General features: G+C 44.1%; 1 protein-coding gene across 4 annotated transcripts in view; it reads left to right on the forward strand.

Annotated features, from left to right (window-relative positions):
* The first annotated feature begins 871 nt into the window (after positions 1–871).
* Positions 872–17,508, forward strand: part of NDST2 (N-deacetylase and N-sulfotransferase 2) — a 619,227-nt gene continuing 602,590 nt past the window's right edge. For all 4 annotated transcript variants that reach the window (XM_030203391.1, XM_030203392.1, XM_030203393.1 and 1 more), the window contains exon 1: positions 872–966. The gene's annotated coding sequence lies outside the window, so the exon portion shown is untranslated. The remainder of the gene's footprint in view (positions 967–17,508) is intronic.

The following is a 17,508-nucleotide window of genomic DNA, read 5'->3' on the forward strand; positions in this document are numbered from 1 at the left end:
AAGTTAGCAGGGTAAAAATCTCTGGTCTGGAAATTGCTTTCCATTCATATTTTTAGCCACTGAGTGCACCTTTCTCTGCCCCTGTACTTTTAGGTACAGAGAAAATAGATCTGGTAGGAGAAGGCAGTAAACAGGAAAGCATTTAAGCACACTCAGAAGTCTGGTAATGCCACTTGTTGTTGTTTTTTTTTCTCTTAGGCTTGCCGCTTATGACAGCAGTGATCTGGAGAAGTCGTGCACTGACACTTATACTCTAATGAGCGACAGAAGAAGCTCAGTGTGCCAGCGCCCAAGCCTCCAAATGATACTTCTAATGACTGAGACTTGGCAGGTACGTTTACGGCTGTAGTATACCACTAAGAGGCATATTTTCAAAGCACTTTGGGAGGCTAAGTTCCATATGTTTCTATGGAACTTTGGGAGGCTAAGTGCTTTGAAAATAAGCCTCTAAGGGACTGATGTCAAGTTCTTTAAATAAATAAAAGGGCGCAGGGAGAATGCTCTTCCTCCCTCGATGGGTGGCTGCTCACCTTTTGTGTTGTTGTGTGGTACTAGCGTGGCATCTCTTTGCCGGTGTAAACAGAAGTTTCTCTCCCCCTCCACCCAAAATGGTTTGAACCTGCTCCCGAATTGATTAGCCTAGGTAGAAGGGAAAGGTAAAAGGATGCGTGGGGGGGGGGGGGGGATTAATTAGACAATGGCCCGAGCGCATTCCCCCATCCCCGACCTGGGGTGCCCCGCCGCCTGCCCCGATTCCGGCCCTGCAGCTCCCGCTGGAGAGGCGGTGCTCGCTCGCGCGGTCAACGAGGGGGGGATTCGGCTCCGCCTCTCCGCTCACGTATCACCCGCCGCCTCCCCAGCCGCTCACACAACGCGCGGGCAGTGGGCCTGGAAGATGGCGGAGCGGCAGCGGCCGGAGCGCAGCGCAGAAATCCCGGTCTGAGACAAGCGGCGTAGGAGGAAGAGGTGAGGTGGCTGTGCAGAAGGTTGGCGGTTGGTGGAGGGGGAATCGGAGCCGTCGCGCGCTTTTTCTCTGCTCCTCACACCACCCGCGCGCGCCGGGGGCCGGGCCGACCGTTCGCTCTTCCTTCCTCCGCCCGGGCAGCTGTGGAGCGCAGCAGCGGCTCCGCCCGGGGACTTCCAGCGGCAGCGGTTCTCGCTGCCCTTCGTCTTCCAGCGCTTCCACCTCCCATGTCTGATGCTCTGGGCGCCGCTGCCTCCTCCTCGTGTCTCTTAACCGCGGGACTTTTCTCCTACCTGTTCGCGCATTATTCCTCTCGGTGTGCCTAGAAGTAGGGAACGGAGGCAGCGTCACTTCAGCACTAGTAATGACCATTTGTTGCCCTAATCGCATGGTGTTATCATTGTAGGCGCGGACATACATAGTAGAGGATATACTTTTATTATGTTGAAGTGGAGGCATTCAGTTCTACTTTATTTCCTATTAACCCCCCCCCCCCCCCCGTATTTTTATTTATTTATTTAATTGGATTTTTGCTCACACTTTTTCAGTAGTAGCTCAAGGTGAGTTACATTCAGTTACACTGGGTATCTTGTGCTTCATTTCTTTCCACCTGCTCAGTCTGTCTTTGACCTTGTTCAGTATGGTTCACTTATTGTGATTGCAATCTCGATTGCTTTGATTTGCTGGTGTTGCTTATTGAGTCCCACTTATGCTGCGTTTAGTTTCTAATTTTGCCTTGGTTTGTGTCTTTGATATTTTGTCAAATAGCATTGAAAACATTTGAATATTTTCACTCTGATGCACCCCTCATAATCTTTTGCTGTTAAACCCATCTTTTAAATCAGTCCCCTTCAATATGGGTCTAAGTCCTAGTCTTTTCAGGCTTCAAAACATTAATTTTCAGTTTGGATCTAGTTCCCTCCTTGGATAGTAGCACTAGTGGTTAGTGCAGCGGACTTTCATCCTGGGGAACTGGCTTCGATTTTCACTGCAGCTCCTTGTGACTCTGGGCAAATCACTTAACCCTCCATTGCCTCAGGTACAAATAAGTACCTGTATATAATATGTAAACCGCTTTGAATGTAATTCCCTTTCCCTTTAACTCTTATAGTCTTCATTTCTCAGTAGGCTTCCATAGTACTTGCAGAGGTATTTGATTATTCTGTTACTTTGTTTATTGTGAACTGCTTTAGGACAAACTTTTTTTGTTTGAGAATGTTGGCATATAAGTACAATAGAACACTTTGTGTAGTGTAGGGCGATTACTATTACATCTTCCCGCTTGTCACCTTTAAAGTTCTCCTTACTTCAGTTCACTCAACAGCGGTTTGTGCTATGGTCCTGGATCAGTATGAAGGATGCATGGGGATCCAATAAAGTAGAACAGCTATAACAGTTCTAATTTATGCTTAGATACATAATAGCTAAGTGGGTAGACTTTTTAAAAATCTTTAAATCATACGTTCTCAGAAATAGAAATGAAGATGAAAAATGGGTTATAATGATGTTTATCTGTCAGCTACATTATCTTAAAAACATTTTTTCCTAGCACTACTGCTTTAAGTATGCTAGCAATGATTCTTTTGGCTGGAAACTGCAAATCAGCACTTCAGGGAGAACTGATGCTTTTTAATGCCTTCCAAATTGTAATGGAAAGAAGATTGTTGTGATTAATGTAGCTGTAAAGATTTTGAGTAGAATATTCCCTCTAAAGAAAATGTTTTCAGTATGTATGTATAGACTTTCTACTAGATACATTCAGGTTGTGCATTCATGGAGGTTGTGGATACGGAAAAGAATGAGAAACTGGTGGGCACAGATTTTAACATGCTTTAAAGACATTCCCATTCATGTTTTGTATGTCACTGTTGCAAAAAAGACATTGAAAGGTATGACTTTGATATGATAACATAAGAGCATTGCCTTTTTTCAGCCACTCTGGTTGTTATAGCTATTGAGGTAGTTTTTGTTGGTGCCTAGAAGAACAGAACTATTCAGGTTTGTACTTGCTGTAAGCGTCATGATTGTATTATTATCTGTAATTCTTAGGTTTCATAGATTCAATATTGAGGGACATAGTGAGAGAAACAAGGTTGCAGCACAATGTAGATAATGTCTGGTGTTTTCTTTTTGTTTGTTTGTTTTTTTGCTGCTCATGTCCTTACCTTGGGTTTTCATAAGAATGGCCCATCCTTAAAATGATCCTCTTGGAAACTGGTGTGGTCCACCTTGGAAGAAATTTGTATTCAGCAGGACTAGTAAGGAAAGTAAAGCCAAGACTCATTGAAAAGTTCATTCTTATGTCCAAATGGTGTGTGCCTAATTAAGCATATCCATCCGTGCCACTACCTGCTGTAGAACAGCTTTTATTTTTGCTAGTATCTTGTCTTTGCATCGAAAACATACTTTTATTGCTTTTCACTCTATCATTCAAATATCTGAATTATAAATAATTTTTGTGAACTTTATTGTTGCTATTGCTAAAAGCAAATGCTTATGTAGAAAATGGGGAATTTTTGTTTTGATCATAAATGTGTTGTATTTTTAGAAACCTATGGGAAGAAATGACACAATTTTACATTAGTCTCTAGCGTTAGCGCGTGTTAAAATGCTAGGACTCCTATAGCATAGCTTAGTAAATAGGGCCCTTAATGTATGTAGGGGGCCATTTTATTAAAGGGTATTAAGCCTTAAAGGGCTAGATTCTATATATGGTGCTGAAACATACCCATGTAAACAGTATTTTATAAGCTACACCTAAAGTTCGGCGCTTTTTATAGAATATTCGCTTAAGTGGAGAGTCACATGTAAATTTAGGCATGGGCATTTGCACCAATCAAAATGTGGTACAAATGCCCGTGCCTAAATTTATGTGTGGAGTGCCATTAGTCTGTAATTATGTGTGTAACTCAAAGCCATGCCTCCCCGTTTTGCCCCGAAACACCCATGACCCGCCCATTTCCATGGTGACCTTCATAGAATCAGAGAGAAAGCATGCTAAGCGTTCAGGAAATGCTGACCACAAAATGTGTTTAAATGTTTTGCAGTAATTATACCTCTTAATGAATTTTTAAAAATATATTTTGAAACTGAGCTTGCCGTGGGTGCGGAATGGGCATGTCTGTGTTAACCAGCTAGCGTGTTCGATTAGTTAACACAGACAGTGGCGTAGCTAGGGTAGTTGACACCCGGGGCCGGTCATTTTTTAACCCCCCCCCCCCCCCGAAATCCAGTACTAGACATACCGAGAATACAAAACACTCAGGACCTATAGAGCAATTCTACCATACCATAAGCAGTAATTTGTACGAGTCACACAAGGAATTGAATGCAAACACTACAGTGAGCACTAGAACATCAATTCACCTATTGTAAAACGAAAACAGACAGATTAGTACAGATCGTCGATCCTGCACAGTCAATGCCAACCGAAAGCCATGTCTTTTTCACAAATAGATACACCCTAATCCACTATAGAATAAGTAATCACAAACTTTCTATTTAGACAAAAATTAAACTGAACCCCCGATGCCAGACTCTGCATAGAATGCAACACCATAGAAACAGAAAATGTCCTCTAGTGCTGTGCAAAATATAAAGACAGCAGATGTAAATTGAAAAAACTAACAAATACCAATCACCACTTTACAAATTAACAAATAGAAATAAAACAAATAATATCATTTTATTGGACTAATACATTTAGCTTTCAGAGGCCAAAACCTCCTTCCTCAGGTCAATTCAGTATAGTACTGTTAGTGTCCTATCCTGACCTGAGGAAGGGGGTTTTGTTCTCTGAAAGTAAAATGTATTAAAATTAGTCCAATAAAAAGATTACCTTATTTACATGTTCTATTATAAACATTTATTAACACAGCTACAATACTACTTTATCCTAAAGCAAAAGAAATAAAAATATATATTTACAGTTCGTTGTCTCTGGTTTCTGCTTTCCTCATCTTTTCACTGTCTTCCTTCTATCCAGCATCTGTCTTTGCTCTCTCTCTGCCATCCAGTGTCTGCCCTCTCTCTCTGCCCCTTCCATCCACTGTCTGCCCTCTCTCCCTTCCATCCACTTCTGCCCCTCCATGCACCATCTGCCCCAGTCTGCCATCTCTCTCTCCCCCTTCCATTAACATCTGCCCTCTATCTCTGCCCCTTCCATCCACCATCTGCCCTTTCTCTCTGCCCCTTCAATCCGTCTGCCCTCCCTCTCCCATCCGTCCAGGGTCTGCCCTCCCTCACGTGCCCCCCTTCCATCCAGGATCTGTCTCCCCTTCATCCATCACATGCCTTGCATCCCCCCCCCCCTTTCAGCCCCAGACCCATTCTCCCACCTGCCCCAGGCATGGGCCCATTTTCCCTCCTACCCCCTTGTCAGACCCCAGTTCCAGCTTCAGACCCCTCCCTAATCCCCTTTAAGCACCCCTCTGAGCTCCCCCACCCTTCCCCAATCCCCCTCTCCCCTCTCTAATCCTCTTTAAGCACCCCTCTGAGCTCCCCCACCCTTCCCCAATCCTCTTCTCCCCTCTCTGAGCTCGCCCACCCTCCCTAACCCCCTTTAAGCACCCCTCTGAGGTCCCCCACCCCTCCCTAATCCCCTTCTCCCCTCTCTGAGCTCGCCCACCCTCCCTAACCCCCTTTAAGCACCCCTCTGAGCTCCCCACCCTCCTTAATCCCCTTTAAGCACCCCTCTGAGGTCCCCCACCCTTCCCCAATCCCCTTCTCCCCTGTCTGAGCTCCCCCACCCTCCCTAATCCCCTTTAAGCACCCCTCTGAGCTCCCCCACCCTTCCCCAATCCCCTTCTCCCCTCTCTGAGCTCCCCCACCCCTCCCCAATCCCCTTCTCCCCTCCTTGATGCTCTCCCACCCTCCTAATCCCCTTTAAGCACCCCTCTGAGCGCCCCCACCCCTCCCCAATCCCCTTCTCCCCTCCTTGATGCTCTCCCACCCTCCTAATCCCCTTTAAGCACCCCTCTGAGCGCCCCACCCTCCCTAATCCCCTTTAAGCACCCCTCTGAGCTCCCCCATCCTTCCCCAATCCTCTTCTCCCCTCTCTGAGCTCGCCCACCCTCCCTAACCCCCTTTAAGCACCCCTCTGAGGTCCCCCACCCCTCCCCAATCCCCTTCTCCCCTCTCTGAGCTCACCCACCCTCCCTAACCCCCTTTAAGCACCCTTCTGAGCTCCCCACCCTCCCTAATCCCCTTTAAGCACCCCTCTGAGGTCCCCCACCCTCCATAACCCCCTTTAAGCACCCCTCTGAGCTCCCCACCCTCCCTAATCCCCTTTAAGCACCCCTCTGAGGTCCCCCACCCTTCCCCAATCCCCTTCTCCCCTCTCTGAGCTCCCCCACCCTCCCTAATCCCCTTTAAGCACCCCTCTGAGCTCCCCCACCCTTCCCCAATCCCCTTCTCCCCTCTCTGAGCTCCCCCACCCCTCCCCAATCCCCTTCTCCCCTCCTTGATGCTCTCCCACCCTCCTAATCCCCTTTAAGCACCCCTCTGAGCGCCCCCACCCCTCCCCAATCCCCTTCTCCCCTCTGAATCCCCCCCGACCTGACCTGAGATCCGTTCTCCTACCCTGTCCTGCTTTAAAAAAAGTTTTTTCGACGCGCCGGAAAGTGGCAGGCAGCGCGCCTCGCGTCTGCCCTGCTAGTATAGAAGATCTCGCTGACGTCGTCGCCCTTCCCACATTGAGTCCCGCCCCCCTCTGAGGCAACTTCCTATTACTGCGAGGGCGGGCGGGACTCAGTGTGGGAAGGACGACGACGTCAGCGAGATCTTCTTTACTAGCAGGGCAGATGCGAGGCGCGCTGCCTGCCACTCTCCGGCACTTTGAAAAAAAAAAAAATTAAAGGTGGAGCAGCGGGAGCGGAGCACCCCCTCACCCGATGACACCTGGGGCGGACCGCCCCCACCACCCCGCCCTTGCTACGCCACTGAACACAGAGCTAATGAAAGAGCACTTAGCACTTCCTAAATAGGACATGGTAAGAGCTCCTACATTAATTTTTTTGCAGGTTTCGCACATTAATGGAAAAATTAGTGCAAGACCTGAAAAAAATAAAAAAGCCATATATTAGGGCAGAGTTAAAAATGGGCATTGTATGCTGGAAAGTCCCGTGTTAAAATACACTAAGCCCACTTTCTAATGCCTTATAATAAAAGGGCCTCATACTTGACTTTTTGGAGAGGGTTCACTTTTGACAAAGAAGGGGACATGCTAGTTGGAGTAAGGTAGGGCAGAAGATTAAATACTTTTAGTTATCAACAACAAACTAATTTTATAGGCAGATTCTCCACCCCCCTCCATTAGAAAGGCATGTATATGAGTAAATATAATTGGCCAAAAAATTCTTGGGTAATCGTAGCAAATCTCTCTTTCACTGGCCTTATTTTGGTTCTTGAAAGAGTATTTTACGGCTGGAGAAAATATAGGGTATTAAGTAGTTAAGGATGCTGATGGTTGTTGTTCTGTGGTCTCATCCTTTTTGTTCTATAGTTGATTAGTCTGTGAGTAGAGTATGGAATGGAGCCAGTGCTTATTGGGTTTCTGGGCAGGTTGTAATAACATTCACCTAGTCAGCTGGGCAATTATGCAGAAATGATGATATAACCTTTAACACTAGTGCATTATGTAGAGAAGAACGGGTATACCAGCCTTTCTGTGAGACTTGCCTAATGGTGGGATCGCTACAGTTGAAAGGAGCTCTTGAAGAGATTGCACTGTTAGATTCATTGGCTGGCAGCACAGTAGGGAGCCTTTCTTCTCAATATGTTCCATAATGAACTTGTACTGGGATCAAGACAGAATAAAAGAGACGTTACTGTACTAGTAAGGGCAGAGAATTAAACTTTGCACACGCCTGGAGCATTTGAATTCTGCTGAAGAACATGGCCACCGAGAATGGGGGCAGGGGGGCAAAATTTCCTGGGCCTGGCCTCTAAGGGAGGGGGAGGGACCTGGCACCGGCACACTTCATCCTGCCTGCCTGCTTCCGGGTCTGTTGCTGTCCTGCTTCTGTGTGCCAGGACCCAGATAATTGCGATAACGCGATAACCCGGGTCACCCAGGTTATCGCGTTAATGCAGTCATCCGGGTCCAGGCACAGAGGAGCAGGAGAGAACAGGCCGAGGGAGAAGCAGTCAGACACAGGAAGGTAAGGGTGGGGGGGGGGGGGGGACTGGCAGCATGGCAGTGGCCCAGGTGAGGGAGGGTCCTGCCTAGGGCTCGGCTGTGTCTCACAGTGGTCTTGCTGAAAAATATGGACATTTTTCAGTTAGCAGGTGTTCATGGGGCTGTCTAAGAAGCATAAGTAACCAGTGTTCTTTTCACCAGATCTAGGCGAGCTTCTTATTTCTGTCGGTTGAGGTTTTTGGAGAGATGATCTGCCTTTAAATCCAATCCCTTCCTCAGTTCACTTTGCTTTGACTGTGCTCAGTACTCAGGGCTTAAATCAAATTTGACTTTGGTGCATTTCCCTTCCCTCTGTGAATAAAGCTGGCTGGCTTCCCTGCTGTTAGATTTGTCAGAATATGCTGCTTGTCTCCCTCTAAGTATGTTGCTACATGCTGAAACTTGAAGCACAGCTTTTGTATATCCTTATGAGTTTGCTATATATCATGGGTAGTACAGCTTAGAATTCCATACATATTCTGGAAGAGAGATCTGTTTACTTGGTGGATGATGTTTAGTAGGATTAACAATAAAAAAAAAAAAAGACTTCTAGGCCTGTACTATGATTGTTCCTGCAAATTAACAGCTTACATGTCAAAATAAGGATATTAGTGAAAGGCAAGGCAGACTGAGGATCACCCTTTGGTCTGCCTGTTACTTGAGGCAAATCTTGCTGGGGCTAATTCACAAGTGCTGAGATGTACTCATCAATGGAAAGAAATATGAAGGGTGGATGGATGTGAGACAAAGAGATCTATTTTTCACTGTATCTGCGATGCACTGAATCTTTTCATAGATGGTCATCTTTCTGAAATCCTGATGACCTTTTATATTTTTATTTAAAAAATGTCTATTCTGTGCAGACAAAAATTCTTGGTGGATTACAAATAGATTGTACATAAAGGGCCATGTTTACTAAGATGCGCTAGCATTTTTAGTACATGCTAAAATGTAGTTTACGCTAACCGTATAGATGCCCACGGTTAGCATGCGCTAAAAATGCAAGCGTGCCTCTAGCATGGCTTAGTAAGCAGGGCTCAAGGTGTTTTTGTGTGATTATCTAAAACAAAACAACATAACATAAAAACAAGAGCTCCACAGACAGACAATATTCATGCACAACTGGTCCATACCAAATATGAACGAGACTATTCTTGCTATGTATATATCATAGGACTTTTATAAATATGCTTTTTTAAATGCTTACAAAATGATACTAATTGTTCCACCTTATAGATTTCTTCTCTTAGCAGGGCCAAGTCTTTTTTTTTTTTCTTTTTCTTTCCTTTTAATATTTTCCCCCTTTGATAACCAGATGAGAAGTGGGAACAGGATCAGGCTCTTCAAAACAGACCAAGGACTCTCGATATGTACTTAAAAACGTTAATTAGATGGTAATTCAACATGGTACCATGTTTTGGCACATGTGTGACTGCCTCAGGAATCTTAGTGAAAATATTCAAATGTTTTCAATGATTTGTCTTTAAAGTAGAAGCATTGGAAGTCTTGGAGAAAATATTTGACAAACACAAATATTTTCAACAGTGTCGTTAAAACAGGAGCGTTGATGGATGTGAAGAATTGTTTTTAACTACTTATCAAGAGTCCTTGGTCTGTTTTGAAGAGCCTGTCCTGTTCCCACTTCTCGTCTGGTTGTGATTCTCATGTGGGACTTTGTTGTTCTTTTGCATTGTCTGAACTGGACCATGGCCCTCCCCCTTTGATCCCAGGGCAGGGGTATTGACTCAGAGGGCCATCTTTAACTAGGCTCATCGGCCATCATCCATCCCTCTTGAGCTTCTTTGTGTACAACCTTAACAGTGTGCCCAGGTTCAACATGTTTTCTCTGTACTGTAGTTCGGTTTTGTGGCTTCAGTCACAGGCTGGCTGTCTTGTTTGTTTGTTTGTTTGTTTGTTTTCTCTTCGCATATCAGTTGAGACATTACTCTGACTTTTTGTAGCTTCTCTTTCCTTTTAACAGAGTATTAAAAAAAAAAAAAGAATGGGGCGAGAGATCCATTTGCATGGGTGTGTGATCTGTGGAACTGCCTTCTGACAGATCAAATTATTTCCAAGAAGATAGTTGGAGGTTGCTGTGGACATTTGCCAGCACTCAACGAATTAGAGCTTTCTTTGTATGTAGTGATAGCTTTTGTAGGCCATCATAAGAAATGAAAAGAAGATACAGTGCATAAGCCCTTGAGACAACATGTCACTTCTTTAGATGTCTTCATTTGCCACTTATGTGGTGTCCAAAAGCTTTTGATCTTTTATTTTGTCTATGTAAAGCACATTGTAACCTACAAAGAATCCTGTTTCAGAAAGAGCCTGTGTGCTTGCTAGAACCATGTGTTACAGCTTTCTGTGTCAAATAGCAACTAGAGCTGTGCACCTCCAGTGTAACCTGTTCACATAACCCACTGAAGTGAACAGAGATGGAGATGTTGGCACTAAAGCTGGATGTGGAGACCAGACCTTCAGTGGATATAAACAGAATGGGCTGGCTTTGGACTGTTTCCTGATAATTGGTATTTTCCTATTTCTGTGATATCCTGGTGATGTAATAATCTGAAGTTACTTTTACAAAGAACACTGCAGAAAACATATAACTAGGGATCATAGGCGCCCCGTATAAGAGGCTTGGGGAGGCTAAGCCTCCCCTGCCCAGCTGTGACCTTCCCCGCGGCCCCGCCTACCTCCTTCTCTAAATGCAGCCAGACTCGGAGACAACACTCTGGACGAAATCTGCTGCCCGCTTCTGTTGAGCAGCGCAGTGGCAGCCAGGAACGAAACGTACGATCCGCTGCTGTCGCTACTCTCCACAGCAAGCATAACAGAAGAAAAAGAAGCGAGGCCGCAGCAGCCTTCAGACATGCGCTGTCAGCTCTGCCGGTCTCTGCCCCGTGACGTCAATTTCCCGTTCCGGGGGCAGAGGACCGGCAGAGCCGACAACGCATGTCTGAAGGCTGCTGCGGCCCCGCGCTTCTTTTTCTTCTTCTGTCAGCGCTACAGCAAAGAGGCCCGGGCCGGAGGGAGAGAAGAGAACGTGGTCACTGGCGGGAAATGGTAGGAGGAGTGAGAGGGAGAGGAGAGCCAGGGGGCATGGATAAGAGCAGTGGAGAGCCAGAGAGCGATAGGGAGAGAAAGAGGGGCCATGGAAAAGAGCAGGGGAGAGCCAGGGACATGGAAAAAAGCATGGGAGAGCCAGAAAGAGATGGGGAGAGAAAGAGGGGCCATGGAAAGGAGCAGGGGAGAGCCAGGGACATGGAAAAAAACAGGGGAGAGCCAGGAAGAGATGGGGAGAGAAAGAGGGGCCATGGAAAAGAGCAGGGGAGAGCCAGGGACATGGAATAAAGCAGGAGTGAGCCAGAAAGAGATGGGAAGAGAAAGAGGGGACATGAGCAGGAGAGAGAGAAGCTGCTGGGGAGAAACTGGGGGAGACCCTAGCTGTCAGACTGAGAAATGCTGGCTGGATGAAAGGAGGGAGAAAGAGGAAAAATGCTAGAAGGAGGGGGCAGAATGAGGGAAGACGCTGGTAGGGAGGGAAAGAGGAAAGACACTGGAAGGATGGGATGAGAGAGGACATGCTGAATGGAAAAGAGTCAAGAGAGAGAACTGTCTAGAAGGAAGGGGAGCTAGAGGGAGACAATGGACGGAAGGATTGGGAGAGGGTAATGGGTGGAAGGATGGAGAGAGAAAGAGGGATGACACTGGATGAAAGGGTAGAGAGAAAGAAGGAAGGTGCTGGACATGGATGGAGGGGGAGGGAAGTATATGCACATGGATGGCGGGGAGTGAGGAGAAATGCTGGATATGGATGGAGGGAAAACTGTTGAATTTAAGAGCTGGATCATGATACTGAAGGATAGGGACAGGGCTACAGATGGTAGACAGGACGCATAAGGACACAGGAGGATGGTGGACATGGTGAGAGAAAAAATATCAAATGGAAAGAAGACGCTGCATAAAACAGAAGACACTGGGACCAAAGAGAATAGAAAAACTAAATGATCAGACAACAAAGGTAGAAAAAAGTATTTTATTCAGAATTTATTAACTGGAATATGTCAGCTTTTGGAAATGTGCATCTGTGATATTTTGCATGTAAGTTTCAATTTTTCTAGTATTGCTGCATGCTGAGTCTGACTTCTTGAGGTAACTTTCCAGTTCAGTATTTTGCCTTCATATCTGTTGTGTCATGTGTTTTTCATGTGATCAAGGTGCAGTATTCTGCTAGCGTGTAGTATTTTCAGCCCTTTTTGGGTTTTTTTTGTTTCACTAGGTTGTGCACTGGTGTTTTAGAGCCCGGTGTAATTACAGGGCTGCCTTTCCATGCATAAGGTTGTAGCTTGTCCTGTCCTTGGAATTAGTACTGTTATGGTTTGGTAAGGTTATGAGTGTGCTTTTGCACAAGTTTGTGTATAGTGTTTTGCAGTGGAGAGATTGTGTATTGGCCTTACTGAGATGGCACCAAATCATCAGAAAGGGTTTTAGAGCCAAAATCATGACACACTACCTCTTGAAGGATCTACATATAGTCATTCATAAAAGGAGCTAATTGTGAACACTTTCCACCCTAAAAGGGTGTTTTGTGGCTCTACATGAGAATTGTGATATTATGATCCCTTGTTTCATATTGTTGACGGTCTGCATTTTCCGTATGGGTGGTATATTGGTTTATTAGGGTCTGCCCAGTGTTATGGTACAGTAAGGTTTATGAGTGTGTTTTTGCACAAATTTGTGCATAGTGTTTGCAGTTGAGCAATTGTGGTTAGTACATGCTTTGAGCAACCACTTTATTCTTTGACATACGATACATATTTAATATCTAAATTTAATAAAAGGTATTAATTGTGACTTATTTTTTTTCTATGTTGTCAGACAATTATGGATGTACGCCTCGCCCCTGGCCCCACCCCTAACCCCGCCCCCTTTAGCCTCCCCAAACAGTTGGGCCACCGACCGCCTATGCTAGGGATGAAAAAACTGTGGGAAACTTGGGTGCCAGTCAAAAGTTTTAGGAATTAGTTGAAAAATATTTTTTAATATAGTTTCTTTTCCTCTTTTTCTTTCCAGTGCCCATGTAGCCTTACTCTTTCCTTCATGTGGCATTTCTCTGTCCTGGCCCTTATTATTTTAGATGATCTGAGAATAATACCTTGTATAGTACTTCTAAGGAAAGTAGTAAGAGCTAGATTAGTAAGGAAGGGAAACCAAAGAGTGAAGAAGTTACATAGAGTGGCATTTTCAAAAGGACATCCAAATCAGAATAGGGACCTCTGCGTCAGAATGTCCCAAAAGGACGTCCATCTCACATGTTGATTTCCTGTTCAAAAATATGTTAGATGGATGTCCATGTTCTCGAGACATCCAGCATGAACAGCCATTTTATCAACTGTAACATCCAAATTACAAATGAGGGAAAACAAGGGACATGGATGTCTGTATGGCAGCATTCTTAGAAAATGGCCACACAGACGTTCATGCAGAGCAGAGATGCAGCCTAGTGGTTAGTACGGTGAACTTTAAACCAAGGGATCCAGGTTCAAATACCACTTTAACTCTTTGTTTTTGTAATTATAAACCCTCCAGGATGAGGAAAATACCTACAGTACGTGAATGTACATCACTTCCATAGTGTTCAGGTTTACAGGTAACTTATATATTTAGGTATAGTGAGTATTTTTCTGTTCCTGGAGGGCTCACAATTAAATATTAAAGCTTTCTGCTTTAAGAATGCCTATAATACTTCTGAAAATGTCATGGAGCCTGGCATCACCTTTCAGTTTTACTTCCAGGGGAGAGGGAATGGGACAGTAACCACAGGGAGACTATGGAGTTGTCATGCCTTAGTCCCTATAGTGGACACCTTTTTGTCCCCTTGATGTTCTTGAAACGGGCCTAAATAAGGATGTCCTTCTTTTTAGACTTGGACATTTCTTCCTCTTTGGTAATCTCTGTTTGGTATCCTACTTATGGGCCCTCCCTAGTCCAGCCCAAAACACGCCCCCTTGCTATTTGGGCATACTGCAGTGTTTGACATCGCTTTTTTGCCTTTGCAAAATTGGTATTTGTACATTTAAAGCACATAGACTTCTGTTTCAGCATTTTGGGATGTCCACGTGTTTTGAAAATAAGCACTGTAGTAACAGATGATGGTAGATAGAGACTTGCATGGTCCATCCAGTCTGCCAAACAAGATAAACTCATGGCGTATGGTATGATGCGATATAATATATGTATATGTGATCTTGACCTGTCCTTTCCATTTTCGGGGCACAGACCATAGTTTGCCCATCACCAGTCTTATTCCCTAACTGTTGCAGTTGCTGTCAAAACCCAAGCTAGCCCATCCCTATCTGTCTAGTCATAATCTGGGTACAGATCTTAGAAGTCAACCTTATTTTCAAATTATTGGAGTTCCCATCTAAACTCCACTAATTTGTTTTGCTTCCATTTCCTTTCCATGTAGGGATCCTTTGGTTTATTCCATGCATGTTTGAATTCTTACTGCTTTCAACTCCACCACCTCCTGTGGGAGGGTATTCCATGCATTCACCACCCTCTCCATGGAAAGTACTTCCTGATGTTACTCCTAAGTCAACCCCCCCCCCCCCCCATGCAAACTCAATTCCTTTTTGTCCCATAGATCAGTCCAGAAACTTGTGGGTTATGTCCATTGGTCAGCAAATGGAGACATAGTATCAAAGTAGTTCTTGTGATTCACTCCTTCAAGGATATCCTGCAGCTCTGGAACCTTCAGTATTTTCTGTCTCCAGCTGATGATGGATGGATTTCACAGCTCCTGGACTGTTCTGTGGTGACTGCTCCTGCATTAGTTTCCAAATTGTGTGTCAGTTGAGCTTGGGGGTTTTCCTTCTTAGAGGTCAATGCTCCATTTGCTCTTTGTTGCTTGTGCTGATCTGTACTCTGGAGTTTGGCCGACATCTGGTGGTGCCGAGTCCCTCTCCCCCTGCCACTTTCTCTTGATAGTATCCCTTTGGATTGTTTGCCTTGAGTTTTGTTGCACATGCCCTGGGTCTTTATACTCATGCTGGCTGTACAGAAGGAAGTGAAAGGTTTCTGTGGATGCCGATGGCACTTAACTGACTAAAACCGTCAGTTCCTTCAGTCTTTGTTTCATCAGTCAGGTAAGCTGCCTTCATGGAGGCATCTTAGGGCTTTCTTATTTATTTATTTAAAATATTTATTACAGAATCCAAAAGTGCTTGGTGGCAAACAAATCAACATACATAAAAATACAACATATCACACCTATTCAAAACAGGTACATAAAATATATTCATCAAACTATACATATATACATATACTCCATCTCAATAGTATCACTGCCCTAAATCATACTGATATTCAGTTATCCTACTCATTCTATTTACTTCTCAAACTAACCTCCAAAGGCCTGTTGAAATAAGTTTTCAAAGTTTGTTTAAATTCTGCACAGTTTTGTAATACACTTAATGCAGGTGGTAAATCATTCCATAGTTTTGGACCCATGACTCTGAACATTGAAGATGTATATGCTTCAAGTTTGATAATTGTAAAAGATGGAATTTCCAGTAAATTAGAATTAGATGATCTAGTGGGCTGATATATCCACAATAATGATAGGAGAACACCTTGAACACTAATAATAGAATTTTAAATCTAATTCTTTTTTTTCTATCTTGAGCTAATGCAGTTTTTTTTAACACTGGTGTAATATGATAAAACTGAAAAACCTAGGACGTTCTTGCAGCTGTATTTTGATGTACCAATGTAGACTGAATTTCTTTTCTTTTTCTTTTATTTCTGTCCCATCACTTTTGTGGAACTCGGGAGTCTCAGCTAGGATGCTTCGGTAAATATTTCCCTCAGACGGGTGAGAAATATCACTGGCAGCAGCCATTGTTTTATGTGAATGATGATGACTCATCTACTTTAATTCTACTAGTGCTTACGTTGCCAATTTCCTTTCTGTGGGTTATTGGTTTTGATGTTCAGCTACTGGTGGTTGTCGTCTACATTTCCTTTGACATCCGCCTATTTCTTCTTTCTCTACTGTCCTCTAGTAGTAAAAATTTCTTTCTCGGTTTTTTTTTTTCTAGGTATCATTTCAGAAAATGGGAACTAGTATATTGCTTAGAACACCTATCAATCTATATCCGTATGACATGAATGGCTGGTTTACATCTCAGCCCCTCACTGCAGATTATGCTTCAGAGTTTGCTGCTCTCTTTTGACTCTGTAGATATACTATCCCATTCAGTGGTTCTTCTTAATTCCACCTAGCCATCTGACATCATGGCCTACACCTGCCTGTTTATCTAGTATTTTTCTGTGTTTTTATCTCAATTCATTTTGAGTGGTTTGGACTCTCGGACACTATAGTCTTTCTCCAGTGTTTGCCAATCAAGTTACGTGTGTATTCCTGATTCACAGTCTTTCAGTGTTGACTAGCATATGACATTTCATCTTCACATCTACAAACCTTTTCTGCCTGGCCCTCATTGTTGAGCAATATGAGTCATATTCTTGTTGGCGCTTCTCTCCTCTAGTTGCTTGAGGTTTCATCTCTTAATCCTGTGTAGGAAGCCCAGTTTTTTTATACCACTTGTCCTCCTCGTTATAGGGTATGTTACTTTCCTTCAGACCAAGCTCTGCTTCAGTATAATCATATATCATCTATTCAAGCCTTCAGTTCCTAAATTCTTTGGGTGTTTTCTGGCTAACCTTAAGGTTGGTTCATAATCTTCCAATAGATTGTCTTAATGGGTGCTCCACTTGCATCATTTGTTATTTACAGTACTTGTTTCCATTCTTGGCTAAATCCCTTGGCTACCTCCCAGCCTCTCTTCCTCTATTTTGCAGTTAGGACCTCTTGGGGCTTCAGATATCTACTTCTCCTGGGTTCTTCTGTTGCTCTATGCTGTTATTTGTGTATGGAAGTCTCTTCCCTTTTTTGTGATTCTTTCCCACCCTAGTTATAAACTGCTTTTCTGCATCCCACAAGTTTCTGGATTGATCTGTGGGACAAAAAGGAAGGAAAACTTATGTTTCTTATCTGATAATTTTCCTTCCAGCAGATAGTCCAGAAAACTGCCCTATCTTATCTTGATTTCAGGATATATTTGCTACTTATATGCTTACAGCAGTTTTGCTCCTGATAATAGGTTATGTATACCTTTACACACACACACACTCTCTGTCTGCCTGTCTCTCTCTCTCTCTCTCTCTCTCTCTCTCTCTCTCACTTTTTTGGCTCTAGTGGCTTCTGGCACTTGACCTTCTTCTTAGGGCTGTTTTCCTAGCCCACCTGTTAGGGAGTTTTCATTCCTTCTACATTCATTCATATTTTCAAGTACCTACT

Source organism: Microcaecilia unicolor, chromosome 5 (assembly GCF_901765095.1).
Source record: "Microcaecilia unicolor chromosome 5, aMicUni1.1, whole genome shotgun sequence".
NCBI classification, from domain to species: domain Eukaryota; kingdom Metazoa; phylum Chordata; class Amphibia; order Gymnophiona; family Siphonopidae; genus Microcaecilia; species Microcaecilia unicolor.